Source organism: Ctenopharyngodon idella, chromosome 22, assembly GCF_019924925.1.
Source record: "Ctenopharyngodon idella isolate HZGC_01 chromosome 22, HZGC01, whole genome shotgun sequence".
In the NCBI taxonomy this organism is placed as follows: domain Eukaryota; kingdom Metazoa; phylum Chordata; class Actinopteri; order Cypriniformes; family Xenocyprididae; genus Ctenopharyngodon; species Ctenopharyngodon idella.
Window position 1 is genome coordinate 7,336,858 of NC_067241.1, and position 17,675 is coordinate 7,354,532.

Here is a 17,675-nt window from a genome sequence, read left to right on the forward strand (position 1 = left end):
GATGCCCATGGGGCTGCACGACCTGTGGTTACGGACGTGATGATACTGACCTCTTTTGTCTCATGGGTCTGATGGAATTACTCTCATTCCTGTAGTCAAACGAAGTGTTCGATCAGTGTCCCTTTATGACACTCACATCATTTAGCAGACCTCGTATTAATCCTACCAGAGATGTGACCTCAGAGCTCTCTGAGCCCTGATAGTGATCGCTGACTGTAAGAACAAATGTTTGGAAGACATGCTCTGGTATTCTCTCACAATCTTCAGACATCGGTCACACCACATGCATCAAGCTGGAGGAAGTGTTTTGGCTGAACGTCAGTGAAAATCATCAACAATAGGGCAAAAGAAAATCCCCAAATCCCAGTTCTCACGTATGCCAAGTGCTTAATGCAGATTTATGCTGCTTTGTGTCCTGTGCTGTCCATTTGTCTTGAAGAACATCTTGGGAATTGTTGTCTTCAATTGATGGCACAACAAAAGCCCTTTCTTTTACAGTAATAGCATTATCCATTTTGTCCTGATCCGATAATTTATCATTCTAGGAGTGGTAGAAGAATAGTTTGGTGTGCAATAATTCATCACAATAGAGGGGAAACCTGTTCGATCATGTAATGGAATTTGTCAAGGATGTTTTCGGCTATACTTCAGAGAAACTGTTTGACTTGTTTCAAAAATCACTTTAAGCCACATTGGAGCAGTGTGTATACTCAAAAATTTGTGTATAAACTTTTTTACAAACAAATCATGATTCACTAATGCCTTTCACACTAAAATTGATACTAAAAATTAAGGAAAATGTAGGAATAATTGATGCAAACACATCACAAAAAAAATCACATACTCTGGGTGGCCTTACAATTGTGTTAAGATGAAATTTTATACATGAAATTTCTTCTTAAATATATTTCATCATATATATCCCCCTTGGATGAAATTGTGGGGCCACCCCCTAAGGCCAGGGGCCCCTAGAATCGTTACTGCCTTTCGCCCTGGTAGGGACGGCCCTGCATGTGATTTATGAAGGGATACATGGAAAAACAGTACACTCTAAAAAAAAAAAAATCTGTAAAAGTAGGGCAGAATGTACTGTGTTAATTTAACGGAAATTTCCGTATTTATTTTTTACAGGTATTTTACCTGTATTTAGAATTTTGCACTTCATTGGGTTGTGTTTTAGGGTTAACAGAACTGTCCGTAAAATTACTGGATAATGTCCAGCTAATGAGCTGCCAGTACTTTTTCTGTTATTTTACGGAATTATTTTTTACGGTGTAGTAATTAAATTTGTCAATTTTTCTTTGGGTCTTGTGTGACCAGTTCTAGTTGACGCGACACCATTTTCATTTAAAACCATAAAACTTTTTATGCTTTTTGGCCATTCATTTACGCGACAATGGCATTTTGGGGGCCTGAAAACACAAACTTTTTAAAACGGTTTCAAAGTGCTTTTTTACAAAATGATACTCATATCTTCTCTGTGTAAACTACATCCTGACACCACCAACTACTGGCTTGGCATCAATAATACAACGTTTCTAGTCATATTCGCAGTTCCATGTGAACAGGAATCATTCAAAAATGCAAAGGAAAAACGTTTCTGTATTTAGTACATTGTTGTTGTCTAAACATACACATAGGTACAACAAAATAGGCCAGTCTGTGGTCCTTTGATGCACTTTGCGTCATGAATCACATCTAAGACAATCCGTGTCAAATAGCCTGGCTGAGGTGTCTGGTGTAGTCTTAATGTGGTTCCCTCAATGGATTTCATTACATGGAGAAGCTGTGAATCTAATTTTCAATGGACATATTGGACATGACAGTGTCTCTCTTGCAATATTTTCAGAGGCTAAAGCATAATTGATGCTTTTAACATTAGACTGTCTGAGGTTGTTTTTGAGTTCAGGAATCTTGGACATTATACAGTAGCTTGTGTTGTCAACATATGTTGCGTTTCTACTGAAACAGCCCTTCTCACCCTATTTGTCTAAAATTGTGATAATTGAGCATTCTGTGTGTGCAAACAACTTAGCCCTGTGTAGACTAATATTTATTCACTGCATAGTAAAAAGAGTGGTTCTTTTGTACACTTTTGTATTCCAGATCCTTTCCTTCTTTTCTTCTTGTTAAGCCTTTGTGTGGGTGTCCTGATTGCTATAATACAGTTAACATTAATACAGTTTACATTTTGTGATGAGTGTACTGTATGTATGTAAAGTTGGATGTAATTTATTTCAAACTTTTAATATATCTCTAGGTGGTAATAAATAGTTTACATTTTGAGATGATATAGACAGTCAGGCAGTTGAGATTTGCTAGTGTATACCGCTTTAGTGATCTCTCTTTAAGTTTCATGTAGCATTGACATTTTCCTGTTCCCAAAGAAAGAAAATAAATAGCATTCTTGCTGTTATCTACTTACCCCCTGTATCTTTGTGTTTATTGTCATTAAGTGCAGTAGCAATGTTGTTCAATGTCGAAATGAGTTTGATAAAGGAGGAATTACTTCAGAAATTTGCCATATCATTGAGCCCCTGATACAAGACAAATGCTGGTCATGCTCTCACATTCCTAGATAAATGTTAGACAATATCCTTGACGTTTTCCATGACTATGGAAACAAATACTTACCAATGACATAAAAGTATTCAAAAAGCATTAGTAGGGACAGATGAGTCAGTACAGCATACTTTTTAAATACTTTCCAGTAACATAAAAACATAAAATATGCTGTTTTGAAACATAAAATATGCTGTTTTGTGTTCATGAACTTAACAACTCTTACCACACACTTTGTTAAGTGACTGTAATTTAATTCACAGACCCTCGGAGTACTAGCAGCAGAAGCAGGTGATGTATTTTAGCATGAAAGCTATAGGGACTATATATCTGGAAGCTTTACATTAAAACCATGCAGGGCAGAGTGACAGCTTTGAGTAATGCTGGACAGCAGTGTGGGTGATTTGTTTTGGGGTTTTTTTCTCTTGCACTTTTCCTGTGATAGATGCCTTGGAGGGACACTTAAGGTAATTGTAAATAGTGATGGAAATTTATGCTTGAGTGATTCATAATCATTGCTCTGGAAATGTATACATATGAATGTGATTAAATATGAATGTATTTTATATAATTTATTAGGGCTCAAACCAAGAACTGATTCTTGCAGAATCGGTTTCATTAAAAAATACCGGAACGAATCAATCCGTTAACGGTTTTTGTTGTGCATTCCTCCACAGATTTGGAGGGAATACATACTACCTTCAATGGTTCTTCAACACCACTACTGAATTACATTTTTACTGAACAACATATAATTTGTATATGTGAGTATTTAGTGTTACCAAGCCTTGAGGCAGCTCATTAAGATTAAGAGTTTAAGTCCATTTATTTGAAAAGCTCAGTAAATGTTAACTTCATAGAGTAGACAATAATCATTATTCCTGGACTATATGACGCCTGCTATCAAGATGTCAAGACGTGCATGTTCAGTCTCATGCATTTGTATCTGGAAGACATCCAACTTCTACTAGAACCTGCTGGAATATATGAGACATGAGCAGAGGAAAAGCATTCATGAGCTGGAATAGTAGCTGTAGCTTTGTGTAAAATCTTAACTCTCATTAATTACCCTTAATATGGGAGGGAACATGATGTTATCACTCTCTGAAGTGAAATTAGTCCTTATATTTTCTCTTTCTCCCTCATACTTTGCTTATGTCTCTGGTCTGTCATTACTTGGGAAGTCACCTGTGAGGGAATTGCAGCAAGGTATTAAAGGCTCATATTGCCCAGATAATGGCTTATTAGGAGATCAGTATTCTGTGTTGGCACTGAGTTTCTTGAAGATAGAAAAGGAAGCTTGTCCAGAATGTTTTTTTTTTTTTTTTTGGCAGGAAAGATTTATCCCAAATGATAAAATCATACAAACACATTTATCAGCAGTAATCAGCATTACTAAGACAGTTTAGCCTGAATAATTATATTTCCCTTGTGGGGATTCAAAAATATAAACCTTAATATTAAATAACAAGGCTGAAGTTTAGAAGCAATCAAAAGTTTATGAGGATCATTATTCTTCTGACAGAATCTATGTCATCTATCATTTTTAAAGGCTACATACATATAAAGCATGTTCAGGTTTGTTCTGTAGGTTATGCTGTTGTGTAATTCTGTATCAAATTACTCATAGATTTTCATTACATTTTCACCATAATTCATCATAAGCTTATTTAGTGAAGCTTGCCAAAGCCACTGTTTGGTGTTTCATTACATGGTTGAGATCTCATTAAGTCTAGTATGCACTGGCCATCCATCCATCCATCCATCCATCCATCAAGTTAGTTCTGTGAATCAGTCAAACCGGTTCACAAATTAGTCTGAATAACTCATTAGCAAATTGGTCAGAATTTGAATAAAAGAAATTCATTGGTCCAAAAGTCTGGGAAATGCATAAAAATAAAAAAAAAATTCAGTGTAGCCTATATATTGCACTGAAACAGGTTCATCAATGTGTTCATGAACAGTGTCATGAAAAATGTTTCATTTGAAAAAGGCCCTTATAAGTTTTTGTGTTAATAATAATAAGTCATATTTGTGTTTTGGAATATCCTTTCCATGAATCTATGATTTTTTTTTTATTCAGTAATTTACCATGTGATTAATACCAAGTTGCATGGAAACACAGCAAATTCAAAACCTGTACTGGCAGTAATGCGGCTTCATTCATAGAAGGCTAAAAAACAGGAAATCCAGTGTCAGGCTCGATTAGTGGTATAAAATGTGTAGCCTACAGCTAAAGCTCTGTCCAGGCCGTCCCCCAGAATCACAAACTAACTTGCACAAGCAATTTTTGTCACTAAATTACAAGTGAAATTAAAGCTGCAAGCAGCGATGAAAGGGCTCTCGCACCCGGGGCCACCACCACCCGGTGGCCTTAGGAAAACAGTGAATAGTGGGTGACATGCATGTAAATACAGTTGAAATATGGCAAAGTCATTTCAACGTGCCACACTTCCTGCTGCCAACAGGTGGCACTTTGACTATTACTTAATATTGCCATGTAGATGTCTTCAGGCTAAGACTATTATCAATCATGTGAAGTTTGCAGCAGATCGGACATTGTTTGCCTGAGTTACAACAACTTTGCAATGTAACATCGCTAAGGCCTTAAGATTAGACTGACCAAATATGATGTTGATCTGGTTAAATCTCTACGAGGAGTTAATCACAGTGTAAAACATGTCATTTCCTGTTGCCAGCAGGTGGTGCTATGACTGTAACTGAATATTGGCATGTAGATGTCTTCAGGCCAGGACTCTAATGAATCATGTGAAGTTTGGGGCAGACCGGACACTGTATGCCTGAGTTACAACAATTTCCTGTTTCATGGCGAAACATTGAACTTTGTCAGGCCGCCACAGATGTGCCCTTCAGCGAAAACTCAAGATCTTCACAATTTAACGTCACAAAGGCCTTTAGATTAGACTGACCAAATATGATGTTTTTCTAATTAAAGCTCTAGGAGGAGTTTGTTAAAGAACAATGTCTGGAAATGGCAAAAACTTGAAAATTCGAAAGATTTTGCACCCAGGGACTTTTTCGTAAGTATCTGGCTGTTACATACTGTATGCCTATCGAATTTCATACCTGTACGTGAAACGTAGCGTGAAAGGCGCTTAATTGAAATTTTGTAGGTGGCGCTATCGAGACATTTTGCCACACCTAATTCTGAAACCCATATCTGACATACATTTTCACCACTTCTGATGCGTGTGCAAAGTTTCATGAGTTTTCTAGCATGTTTAGGCCCTCAAAAATGCGATTCATTTCAGAGAAGAAGAAGAATTGACTGAGCAATTACAATAGGGTCCTCACACCACCGGTGCTCGGGCCCTAATTACAAAATTACAAGTGAATTCACCCCTGAATTAATTGGAGATTGAAATGTCCTCATATAGTGTCCAGTTTCCCTCTGAACAGACTCTGGACAATACCATTGCCTCACGAGAGAGATTTTCCTTTATTGTTCTCAGCACACCTGTGTTGGCATGCATCTACTGCAGGGATCTTTAGTTTCTCATCTTACTGTCCTCAGTGGGACATCCTCTCTACTTACTAGGCTCCTTAGTTTTTTGGGAACATGATACCACATGCTACCTGAAGCTCTTTTCTGTCAGGAGTCTTGCCTTTATTTATTATATCTTTATGACTAAATGGTGGTTTCCTGCTTTGGTTCACTCAAAAATGAAATTTTTGTCAGCATTTATTTACCCTAATTTTGTTCCAAACCTGCTGTTATGATAAGTGTCACCATGAATGCAATTCCAGAAATGTGCAGATGTTGCCCTCTAGTGGGGGTAATATGTACTATTTTTAATGGTTAGACATCTCAAAATGTAGATTTTCACTCTATATTTGGTGAATAATAAACAGATTTATGCTAAATTAGGGTGGGAAAATAATGACAGAATTCTCAGATTAAGGAAAAAATTGCTGTAGAAGGTATAACTCGATTAGACTGACCAAATTTAGAAAAAATTTACATGGAAATTTCTATTTATTTTATATTTTCCAGAATAAACTACTTTATTACCTATAATAATTGTGCCATTTAATGTTAAAAGATACATTTTTATTTTTTTATAATAGTTTTTTTAAATAGTTTATTTTGTTGTTGTTTTTTTAATTGCAAAAATCGAGGTGACATGCAGTTTGAATGGGCAAGACATTTCTGATTCATTTTATTTCAAGATGTCGTAATTAAAATAATACAATAATTTAAAAAAATAACTTAATATAGAATAATATAAAAAAATAGTACAACAAGGGATCTTAAATGATGGACAGTTTGTTGCACTATAACTTTTTTGTATTATTAAAATAATAATAATAAATCAGAGTTGTCGCCATGCAGGGGTTTCATGAAAGGAAAATGAGATCTATTCCAGAAAATGTTAATGATTCTTCACGAAGCAGGTGAAATCTCTCCATTTGATTAATGTGGAAGTGTTAAGTGAGAAAACGTCCCTTGCGGTGCTGATGCAGGTGTCGGCAGTAATTGAGTCTCAGGGCGGACCTTGAATTTGACTCAAAATGAAGAAGCAAATATCCTGCTTAGGTCAGCGTGTCAGGGCCCACAAGAGACTCAGGACCTCCACTGCACATAATTTCACACCCCATCCAGATTTCAGAAGTTTTGCAGTTTGCATACTGTAGTTGTAAAGATGCTGAGCCCATTGTTCTCTCTGCCTGATAGCCTATAAAGACAAAAACCTCCCATCTGTTCATAGTTACCTGACATGTGCTCTCCTTCACCCTCATCAGAGTATCGGTTAAATGATATTGGTGGACTTTAGAAGAAGAAAGTGGAAGCTAAAGGTTAAAAAACAATACTTCTCAAACTGCCAACCTCACTTTGAAACTGATACACACAAATCTTGCATTTCCTGTAGGTTTCATGTTATAAATCACATTTTGATGGATTTATTGTAGCCTTCAGTGCCAGGAAAGCAAGCGAACTGTATTATATTCTTACAGTAAATCAAAGACTTGCTGTGTAACCCTCTACTCGTTCAGCAGTATGACTTCCAAGTTCATCTGTGGCTTTGCGTGCATATCTGTTTATTTAGATTTAAACTGCTTGCTTTCTTTTCCCCCTGCAGTTTTCTTTGAGTTCGAATATACTGCTAAGATGAGAGAATTATTAGGGTAAAAAGCCCAAACAAAACATGACCTGAATATATAGGCATACTTTAGATCTCATTTGCATCTTTGCTCTGCAAACAAGCAGAAACTTCTTCCCAAGAACCGAAATATCCATAGTAAAAGCTTGATTAAAGTGAGTTGTCATGATGCTATAAAGCGTCTTTCCGTTATTTTGTTAGCGATTCCACAATATGTGACCCAGCAGGGAAAATTTGTATTTTCATTAAATGGGTATTATGATCTCAAATGCATAACATATGATGTAATATTTCTTCTTAATCTCTGGTGCATAAATTGGTAGGAGGTGGAATAAGTGGCAGCAGACCTGTCTAGACAGTTTCATCTTCAGTTCTTTATCTAAAGATTTGCGTCAGAACATGGTAACTCAGGACGTGACAAGCAGTGTGTTTTTCTTGGAATGGTTATCTCTTTGGAAGATGAACCAGCACTGATGTTCAGCATAGACAAACTGGCAAGGCTTCGCTCCCTTGGGCTCACTTGTCCAGGGTGGATTGGGTTACAGAATCAAAACACACCCATGTCTTGAAGAGCATTTAATCCCACATTTAATGGGATTTGTCAAGTCAGAGCAGGAAAATAACGTGAGTCAGGAGAATACATTTTTGATGATTTTTGCCGTGAGAGGGTTTTATTGACAAAAAAAAACAGTCAATTTTCCTCTTATAAAGCAGTGGTTCGAAAACTATTTTGGCTTCAGTATTTCATTGGACATGAAGTGGAAACCCAAAATTATTTGACTTGATAGATTGTTAAAGGGTTAGTTCACCCAAAAATGAAAATAATGTCATTTATTACTCACCCTCATGGCATTCCACACCCGTAAGACCTTCGTTAATCTTCAGAACACAAATTAAGATATTTTTGATTAAATCCAATGGCTCAATGAGGCCTCCATAGCCAGCAATGACATTTCTTCTCTCAAGATCCATTAATGTACTAAAAACATATTTAAATCAGTTCATGTGAGTACAGTGGTTCAATATTAATATTATAAAGCGACGAGAATATTTTTGGTGCACCAAAAAAAACAAAATAACGACCTATTTAGTGATGGCTGATTTCAAAACACTGCGTCAGGAAGCTTCGGAGCATTATGAATCCGCGTGTCGAATCAGCGGTTCGGAGCGCCAAAGTCACGTGATTTCAGCAGTTTGGCGGTTTGACGCGCAATCCGAGATCATGATTCGATACGCTGATTCATAACGCTTCGAAGCTTCCTGACACAGTGTTTTGAAATCGGCCATCACTATATAAGTCGTTATTTTGTTATTTTTGTCGCACCAATTATTCAATATTCTCGTCGCTTTATAATATTAATATTGAGCCACTGTACTCACATGAACTGATTTAAATATGTGTTTAGTACATTAATGGATCTTGAGAGAGGAAATGTCATTGCTGGCTATGCAGGCCTCATTGAGCCATTGGATTTCAACAAAAATATCTTAATTTGTGTTCCGAAGATTAAAGAAGGTCTTACGGGTGTGGAACGGCATGAGGGTGAGCAATAAATGACATTATTTTCATTTTTGGGTGAACTAAACCTTTAAAAATGCCATTGGTTCTAATTGAAAACTTGGTAACACTTTGATATGGGGAACACATATTCACTATTAACTACGACTTTTGCCTCAATAAACTCTTAATTTACTGCTTATTAATAGTTAGTAAGGTAGTTGTTGTAGCGTTTAAGTTTAGGTATTGGGAAGGATTTAGGGATGTAGAATATGGTCATGCAGAATAAAGCATTAATATGTGCTTTATAAGTACTAATAAACAGCCAATATTCAAACAAATAAGCAACTAGTTAAAAGTAAGAATTATTCCCCATACTAAAGTGTTACCGAAAACTTTATTTTTCAGGGTAATTTGAATAATCTAACACCACAGTATGTGCAACAAATACACATGCTAGTGATAATCATCGACAGCTAGTTTTTGATTCTTATGTCCAGATAAAATTGCATTCCATATGGAATTATTTCCCTTTTTAGTCTTGAATGGTTCATGTCTCTGCTTATATTGCAGCTACACATAAAACAGAGGGAAGCATAGTTATATAAAATTAACCAAACATATTTTCCAAATTGTGAAATTAGAGGAAATGGCTTTTTGTGATGTTGGAAAGTACATTGGCTGTTTTTTTTCTGTCACCATTTATTTGATTCTATAAATAAAATAAACCAGAAAGTCTTTTTGTGTCCAATCCTGCAACTAAATTGTGTCCAGCTTTCTCTGGAGTAAGAATGCTCACTTTGTTCATACTGTAAAATTTTATGGCCTTTCATTCTCAAAGGCACTAAGGGGGGAAAAGAAATGGCATAGTAGCTTTTCCGCACCAGCTTTCCAGTTATGCTTATTGGAAATGCTGCATTCCCACAGCACCACAACCACTTTACAGTTTCCACTGCTAGATGCTTTACACCTATCAATGGAACAGCTGGCCATCAGCGGCAATACTACATGTCTGCACTCTGTTTTTTATTTGACATGCAGGACTTTGTGTTTAAGTGCTCTTAAACATAATCTCTATTTTATAAATGGGAACGAGTATAACAGAGTTTGCTCTTACACTGACACACCTGTTTATTCCGTTTTTGGTAATTTTTCTGTCATATTTTGTGTGTTTTCATTAAAAAAAAAAATGAATGAAAATGGCACGCCAATCAGGTGCCTGTTGGATACGCCCAAGCATGCCTAATAAGTATGCCGGAGTTCAGACGGACACTCCCTGCTCCATTAGATCTGCTTTAAAGTGTTTAGGTGTGGTCTGTGGACCCTGGATAGTGTCCTAAACCTGAAGTGTCTCTCATTAGATAGGACAGGCTTGGCTTTGTAATGACACTCATTGAACTACTCGGACATCAAAGGTGCTTTGAATGCTGACACTTCACTTGAGGGGCCAAAGAAAACTTCCTCTTTAAGTACTGGGTAAGGCATGAAGCCCTTGGGAGTACTCATTCATTTATCTGTCTTTGTCCAGAACTTCATACCATGCAACCTCTATTTAGGTCAGTAACTGATGATAACACAAGTAGTACATGGTTTCAGAGTGAAATTTTTTCTGTTTACATTGTGGTGCTTGCTAAAGTTCTTGCAATAGTATTCTTCTTCCAGACAAAATTTGGGTTAGTACTCCTTCCACACTGTTTTATGACCTAGATATCATGTGGCTTATTGTGGTGAGGAGTCTTAAGGCTCTTTTCTAATTGATTTGACTTACGATGTGTGCAGATTATTTTAGAGACTTTGGTGTGGACTTAGCTGTTTAGTAACAGCCTAGCAACTGGCAACACCCTAGTAACCACGCAGAACACTCTAGCAACCACCTAGCAATGCCTTAGTAACCACTCAGAAGCACCTAGAAATTCCGTAGCAATCACTTAGCAGTGCCCTGTAGCAACCACAAACACCCTTGCAACTACCAGTGCCCTAGAAACCACAAACACCATAGCAACACCCTAGTAACCACCCAGAACACCTGAGCACTTCCTAGCAATGCCAAAGTAACTACTAACACCCTATAGCAATGCCTAACAATGCCCTATTAATCACCCAGAACCACCTAGTAATGCCATAGCAACCACCTAGAAGTGGGCTAGTAACCACAAACACCCTTGTAACCACCTTCTAATGCCCAGGTAAACACCCAGGACACCCTAGCAACATCTTTCCAGTGCTATAGAAGCCACAAACACCCTAGAAACCACCCAGTAATGCCCTAGTATCCATTCAGAACATCCTAGCAATGTAAACATCCTGAGCTTTGCACTGGTATAATGTATTAAACAATATACAGTCATATTCTTCATATACTAAGAGGTGAAATTAATGTGACAGTAATTGCCACATGAATACTTCCATTATGATCAATATACTGTATTGTATCCACACTCTTTGTTTAAGTTAAAATGAATGGATCTGCATGGTTATCTTGGACTTTGGGTAATATTTTCCTCTACAGTAGGAGTTTCCTTGTGTGTTTTTTTTCTTCCCACAAAGTATGTTGGATAAAGAAAGGTTATCAAAAGTGTTTTCATCAAGACATTCCACAGTGAATACATACTTCTAAGGCTACAGTTTATTTATCTGAATGGTTTATTGTGCATGTATACAGTACTGTACATGTTCATTCACATCTGCATGGGTGATGGATCAGTCCAAAGCTACCATCAGCCACTGCTGACAAAAATATAAACCTTTAGCCCTCTCTAAGTCCGTCAATAAGACTTGCTTTTGAGATAAAGAGGGAGGTTTGGATGATGTTATAAATCAAGATAGCATGCACGGTTTGCATTAGCTTTTGGCTAAAAATGTAGGTCTTTCCTTCTCCTCATTAATCAAAGGAAAGATTGGTGAGCTCAACTGGCATGTGCACTACTGTATACAGACAACTGTACTAGACATGTGGAGAAGCATGACTCTGTTTATGTGTTTCAGAACTGCTTCAGTCAATTTTGAGAAGCCACTTTGCCCCTCAGCAACCAGCATACTTGTAGCAAATTTTCCCATCTCACGCTAATGGTCACTGGGCATAATATCTCTAAGAAGTTCCTCTCAAAGAACTTCTTAAATGCAGCTCATAAAGATGAGCTGAAAATCCCGCAACCTGAGATGGGCTTTATTGCATATGTGTGGTTCGCTGTGAGATCAGTCCTGCTGGCAAAGAGGACGCCGTCATAAATGTAAGGAAAATTTCTTCCTCTCTAATCTCCCAAGAGGTCACAGATCCATGGAAAAGACAGAAGAGATTCTGGGATACTTCCAACACTAAGGTTTGCATTGTGAGCAATGGATTTAACCAAATTACTGACGGAAGTGATGGCACTGAAAGCCAGTGTCAGAACTTTTCCTTTGGTGTCATTTTCAGCCTCTTTCAGGACCTTCGTGGATAGAGAGACTTAGCAGATAATAATAGTAATCATTATAATGTGTATCATAATGTACATTTACTGTAATTTATATATAAATTTAGTTTTTTTTTTCTCTTTTTGTCCAGTATCCCTGCAACCAGGACAAGCAGTTTGGAGAAAAGATAGGTGTGTCGTTTTGTTTAGTTTTTTTTAAATTTAGTTTTGCGTTTTAAGTATCTTGTTTCGCTTTTTGTTTCGTTTTTCACAAAAATGAGTTTGAGATCAAACAATACTTGGCAGATTCCCTGTCGAAGCATCCATTTTGCAAGAGTCTTTGACTGTAAACTACAGGGCAGCACGTTCAGTAAGTATATGATGTGTATTTTCTGTGGATCACCGACAAGTGACCTGGCACATCACTAAAGCTAAATGGCAACACTAAATATTTAGCTGAGCCGAAACTGGCAGTCTGCTTGGCATTCAATCCAAATACAGCAGCTATGATGGATTATATAAAAACAGCTCTCTCTTAACTCCCTTAACTGCTTACCTTTAACGTCTGAGACACTTTATGATTTATGGTCAATCATTGGAGGGATAATTGGAACGGCTTCACAGCTGCAAGATGTATGGTCTATTTAACTTAATTCATGACTTAATGAAGATCATTAAAAAATGCAATGTCCTGTACAATGGAAAGCTTTTCTTTTTGAAATCCAAGTAGAAAATCACGAAATTTATTTGTCCATTTAAGTCTTCCTACCGACACCTGTGCCAGGCAGATGGCAAGAAGGTTCAGTTCAAGAAGATTGATATCTCGCACTGTAGTTTATTGTGGCAGAATGGATTTCGGAATACACTTTAGAGGTACGCTGCACTCCTATAAAATCGATTAAGAAAAGCCCCGTTCTACATGTGGATATTTAACCAGAATCAATCGCAATTGCCATGACCTTTCAAGTACTTTTGCAGATTTAAGGCAGTACGCTGTATCTGCTCTGTGAGTTTATACTGGAGCAAAACATGTGTGGACACTCTGAGATTAGATCTATGGAGGAGGACTGATTGTTTTTGTTCTCTCAGTCTTCCCAGCTTAAACAGAGCCTTTGACTGTAATTTAATGGGACTGATTTTATGCTCAGTTTAGTTTAATGTATTTTTTAGGATCAATGATTTTGGTTCCAGCAAAATAAAAAAAAACAAAAAAAAAACGAGCAGGTGCTTTTCATTCACTTCTCATTCATATTCAAGCCTAGAGTAAGGCTATCTTTTACAATCAGCGTAAAATGTGAAAAATTGATTTTTCAAATGTTTTCCTCGTCTTGCTGGAAGTATAAGCAAGTTCAATGGCAATGGCCCATGTTTTTTATTTGTTTTCTTTGTCAGTGTTTCCCAACATTTTGTATCTTATTTACCCCCACAGCCCCATCAATGAGGCTCTTCAACTCTTCAGTCAACACTAAATCAGAAATGTCACGTTTAGCTCCTATTATACTGGATATCATTAAGGTTGATCAATAATATTAAAGGGTTAGTTCACCCAAAAATGAAAATAATGTCATTTATTACTCACCCTCATGTCGTTCTACACCCGTAAGACCTTCGTTCATCTTCGGAACACAAATTAAGATATTTTTGATTAAATCCGATGGCTCAGTGAGACCTACAATCAAAGCAATGACACTGCTTCGGAGCTTTGCAAATCGAATCAGTGACTCGAATCTCCTATCAAACTGCTAAACTGCTGAAATCACGTGACTTTGGCGCTCCAAGTCACTGATTCGATTCACAAAGCTCCGAAGCAGTGTTTTGAAATCGGCCCATCACTATATTGTTGAAAAGTCGTTATTTTGTTTTTTTGGCGCACAAAAATATTCTCGTCGCTTTATAATATTAAGGTAGAACTACTGAACTCGCATGAACTGTTTTAAATATGTTTTTAGTACCTTTATGGATCTTGAGAGAGGAAACGTCATTGCTGGCAATGCAGGCCTCACTGAGCCATCGGATCAAAAATATCTTAATTTGTGTTCCGAAGATGAATGAAGGCCTTACGGGTGTGGAACGACATGAGGATGAGTAATAAATGACATTATTTTCATTTTTGGGTGAACTAACCCTTTAATTCTCTGTTTAACAAAACATATAGTTCATACTGAGGGTGGAAAATAAACTCAACATGCAGCACATATATTCTGCTATGAAAGTCATCCCTATAAAAACAATACACACATTATTTCACACATTATTAGGGCCCGAGGACCGTAATTGCTCGGTCAATTATTCTTCTTCTCCGAAATTAATCGCAATTTTGAGGGCCTAAACATGCTTGAAAACTCATGAAACTTTGCACACATGTAAGAAGTGATGAAAAATTACGTCTTTAATGGGTTTCAGAATTATGTATGGCAAAATGGCTCTATAGCGCCACCTACAAATTTTCAATTAAATGCATTTCGCTCTACGTTTCATGTACAGTTATGAAATTCGGTAGACAGATATAACAGCCCAATACCTAAAAAAAAGCCCCTGGGTGCAAAATCTGAAAACCCAACAGGAAGTGAGATATTTTGCAGTTTTTGCCATTTCCTAAGGCCAACGGGTGGCGGTGAGCCCGGGTGCGAGGGCGCTTTCATCGCTGCTTGCAGCTTTAATTTCGTTTAGTTTTTTCAGGGACTGAAATAATGAGAAAAATCACAATATGCCCCTTTTTAAAAAAAAAAAAAAAAAAAAATCTATTAGTAATTAGTCTCGTTAGAAGTTTTCATTAGGACTGTCAATTTTACATGAATTAAAAAAATTACTTTTAAAATCTTACGGCATCTTAATTTTCTTCATTTGATGGCTTTTCTCAGTAAATATTTATATACAAAGTTCTGTAAAGGGTTAGTTCACCCAAAAATAAAAATTCTGTCATTTATTACTCACCTTCGTTAATCTTCGGAACAGAAATTAAGATATTTTTGTTGAAATTCGATGGCTCAGTGAGGCCTTCATAGCCAGCAATGACATTTCCTCTCTCAAGATCCATTAATGTACTAAAAACATATTTAAATCAGCTCATGTGAGTACAGTAGTTCAATATTAATATTATAAAGTGATGAGAATATTTTTGGTCCGCCAAAAAAAGCAAAATAACGACTTATATCCTATAGTAATGGCCGATTTTAAAACACTGCGTCAGGAAGCTTCGGAGCATTATGAATCGGCGTGTCAAATCAGCGGTTCGGTCACGTGATTTCAGCAGTTTGGTGGTTTGACACGCAATCCGAATCATGATTCGATACGCTGATTCATAACGCTCCGAAGCTTCCTGAAGCAGTTTTGAAATCGGCCATCACTATATAAGTCGTTATTTTTATTTATTTATTTATTTTTTGACGCACCAAAAATATTCTCGTCGCTTTATAATATTAATATTGAACCACTGCACTCACATGAACTGATTTAAATATGTTACGGGTGTGGAACGGCATGAGGGTGAGTAATAAATGACATTATTTTCATTTTTGGGTGAACTAACCCTTTAACTCAACATGCCCGTAATCACATCAGTATTCCTGCGTTTCAAATGATGGGTTGCACTTCTGGTTTGGGGAACTTCCATTTAAAAAGACTGAAACGAATCGTTTCAAATCATAAGGCTGCTCTACAAATAAAGCTTATCCGTCAGTTTGACTGAATGAGCTGTCAATTTTTCTTTCATGTTTTATTTTCAGACATCATGAGAATAATGTAACGCTTGGTATTTTAACGTAACGTTATAACAAGAATATCTATGGCAAGAGCTCTTTCAGTCGCTGCTTTCTATCCTCGTGATTATTTTCTTTTGTCCCTTTGCATACCGCTGTAATAGTATGAAAAAGGACAACATATACTGCACATTTGTGGCCTGTTCTCCCGATATAATTTACGATATATCCCATTAATAATTCACTGGAATGCACGAAGAATCTCTCGTTTTTCTCCTCAAAGCCTCACGTCTCTTTCCAGGTTTGTTTTCACAGGTAAATACAATTTAGCCTATTATCTGTAAAAATGATGGAAATCACTTTGAAATAGTATCACGCAATGCTGAAGTATATGAACATTTTTTATTAAGGCAACGTATATTATAATACAGATATATATCACTATAGTTATATTTAACCCGTCCGTTATTGCTGTGGAAAGAATCGCGCTTTTTCATGGTCTGTTGAAAGTACCTTGTTGATGTTTTTACACTTTTAAATGTCCTTTTAATGTTCGTTGGTTGAAGGGTGAGTAGAATAATGTCTAAAAAAAAGTTAAAAAAAAAAAAATTATTGCGTTCATAGAGCGAGCCTTTCACTGACTGTTTACAGCTTAACGGAAGTTACACCCTTAATTCGCGCAAAGCGTCATGGGGCGTAGGAATAAGGTGGATAGGACATAGCTGATTGGTTCCTGCTGTATCAATAGCCGATGAGCTTGCGTTCACATCCTTCAAATAGGTAGCATTTGCCTTAGCAGTGCAGCGGAAAATCACTGTTCGGTGTGGCATACATGAATACCTTTCTCCAAATAAATAGCTGCAGAATAATGGTGTGTTTTACCATTATATTGTGTGCATCTGTGAATTGCCTTCTGTAATTCAGGGAAGCCTCAATGTGTCATTATTAATGTAATTTAATCAAATGGTTTAAGGTGAGCCTTAACCCACACCTGGCAGTGGTTTAGACTGCCTCACTGACACAAAGGCATCCACACAGAGAATAAGACGTGTAGTGACCTTCCTTTCATCTGACTCACAAAACTCACATGAAAAGAGACGCTTGAATTGTGTCCAGCTGCACCTTTTAAACTCCTCTCAACCTTCATATCCTCTGGAAAAACTGATACAACCTTTGTTGCCTGCTTTTCCTGTTACTTATTTCCTTGTCCTTGTCACTTTGGTTAGATTTCTGTGTTGTTCAAGATGCAAGATGCATCTCATACTGCAAGCATATATGCCATGTTTGGACTGGCAGGCTTTCTTTCCATTAAGTATTTTGATTTTGTAAGTCTATACCATACTTTGTTTAAGTGAAGCGTTTTAGCTTTTCTTTGGTTCCCCTTTACCCCCCTGTAAATTAG

The 17,675-nt window shown here is 36.9% G+C and overlaps 1 protein-coding gene across 1 annotated transcript in view; it reads left to right on the forward strand.

Moving 5' to 3' along the window:
* The window catches only part of megf6a (multiple EGF-like-domains 6a), a 70,078-nt gene that overhangs the window by 7,776 nt on the left and 44,627 nt on the right, over positions 1-17,675 (forward strand).